This window comes from Corvus brachyrhynchos, unplaced genomic scaffold (genome assembly GCF_000691975.1).
Source record: "Corvus brachyrhynchos isolate BGI_N302 unplaced genomic scaffold, ASM69197v1 scaffold182, whole genome shotgun sequence".
Lineage (NCBI taxonomy): Eukaryota > Metazoa > Chordata > Aves > Passeriformes > Corvidae > Corvus > Corvus brachyrhynchos.
In genome coordinates, this window is record NW_008236807.1 from 867,082 (window position 1) to 869,005 (window position 1,924).

General features: G+C 51.5%; 1 protein-coding gene across 1 annotated transcript in view; it reads right to left on the minus strand.

The window, feature by feature from the left end:
- The window catches only part of EXOC4 (exocyst complex component 4), a 290,535-nt gene that overhangs the window by 47,565 nt on the left and 241,046 nt on the right, over positions 1 to 1,924 (minus strand).

Consider the following 1,924-nt stretch of genomic DNA (forward strand, 5'->3'; position numbering starts at 1 on the left):
ATCCCCCCCCCCGCCCTGGCCCCCGGCCCGGGGAAAGCCATTCCCTGGCTCCTGGCCCTCCATGCCTTGGCCCCAGTCCCTCTGCAGCTCTCCTGGAGCCCCTTCAGGCCCTGCAAGGGGCTCTCAGCTCTCCCTGGAGCCTTCCCTTCTCCAGGTGAACACTCCCAGCTCTCCCAGCCTGGCTCCAGAGCAGAGCTTGGAATGGGCTGAGCCAACAGCGACATTCCCACACCCCAGCATCCACTGACACGGACCCGGCAGAGCCATTCCAGACACACTCTCCCGGATCCAGGCCGGAATGCTGGGACAGAGATGAGCTGTCAGCAGCACTCAGGTGGTGATTTTGGGAATAAATAGAAACAAAAACAACACCACCCCGAGCATCTGCGCTTTGCAAAGGAAAACAGCGAGAAAGACACCGAGGCAGGAGCCAGCTCCGATCCATCTCAAAGAGAACAGCTCATTTCTCTTCCCACCCTTTCCCCATCCACCAGGAAAACAAGCTCTGCTCAGGAGCTGCCCAGGATTTGTGAAAACGAACTTGTCACATGCACTTACAGACAAATTTTCCTTCCCTTCAAGTTTCACGTTCAATCTGTCACAGACAAAAGGCTGAGTTTTGTTTCCAGCCACACAAGACCCCGGCATCAACATTCCCGTGTGGGCCTTCTGCTGCTGGGAGGGAGTCGGTGTTTTTCCACTCAGGGGAAATAAAAAAAAAGGTCTTTTATTTTTCACCCTGGTAAAAACAGAGGGGGATAAAAGAGCTCCACCAGCAGCTCAGATGTGTGACATCTGAGATGGAAAAAGGGCATTTGATGATATCTGGGCATTGCTGTGCCAAGGCAAGACAACTGTTCCAGGGAATACATCAGCCAGGGCTTTGTCCTCTGCACATTTAAATGACTGAAGTAATACTCTCCTTCCCTTGGGAGTCTATTTCACACTTGAACAAATCCAAGTCTTGGATAAAAACACTCCTGATACCGAGCTCGTGTTTTATTTCCCTCAATTTCATCCCATTACTCCCCGTTATTTCCCCTCTCAGCTCAGCTCTCTGCGCTTCCACTGTTTGCTCTCTTCAATTATTTACAGCCTTATCGTGGCCCTTCAGACGTCCACAATTCCAAGGGTTCTTTGGGAGTGTCCTGATGGAGTCACACAGAGCCACCTCTCTGTTTTATGATCCTTATTATCCTCTAAAATTCGTGCTGTTGGTGGAGTCAGCGCTGGGGAGGAGACATGGGATGAGACATGGGAGGACAAATCCATGCTCTAACAAGCTGCAAACTCAGCCTGGTGTCCTTGCTTTTCCAGGGTCAGAGTTTTCCAAGAGCCTAATCCACGATTCCTGCTTTCCTCACCTTTTGGTGGTGTGGTATCCATGGAGTCCTGGAATGGCTTGGGTTGGAAGGGACCTTAAAGCTCATCCATGGGCAGGGACACCTCCCACTGTCCCAGGCTGCTCCAAGCCCCAATGTCCAGCCTGGCCTTGGACACTGCCAGGGATGGGGATTCCTCTCTGGGCAAGATCCATGAATCCACAGATCCACTGAAATCAGTGAGCTCCAAAATAATCCATGCTGGACACTCCCACCCTTGTGTGGGTCCCCTGGAATTACACCCCCACTCTCCCCCAGGGCTCCAACACCTCCTGATTTTTATGGACAGGTTGGTTTTGCTCCAACATTGAGAAGATGTTGGAGAGGGTGAAACATCCCCGATTTCCATTGCACACCCAACTTTCCCCATCAGTTACAGACTCCTTTTTCCCACATTTTTTTCCCAGCTTCTCAGGCAGTGTTCACCCTCTGTACCTTCAATCCAGTTTGGATCCATGAGTGAATTATCCTGGGACAGGGTGACACCTTTTAGTACAGCTCAAAATGCTTCCATTCATCCCCATTCCCCTTCTCCCAAACCC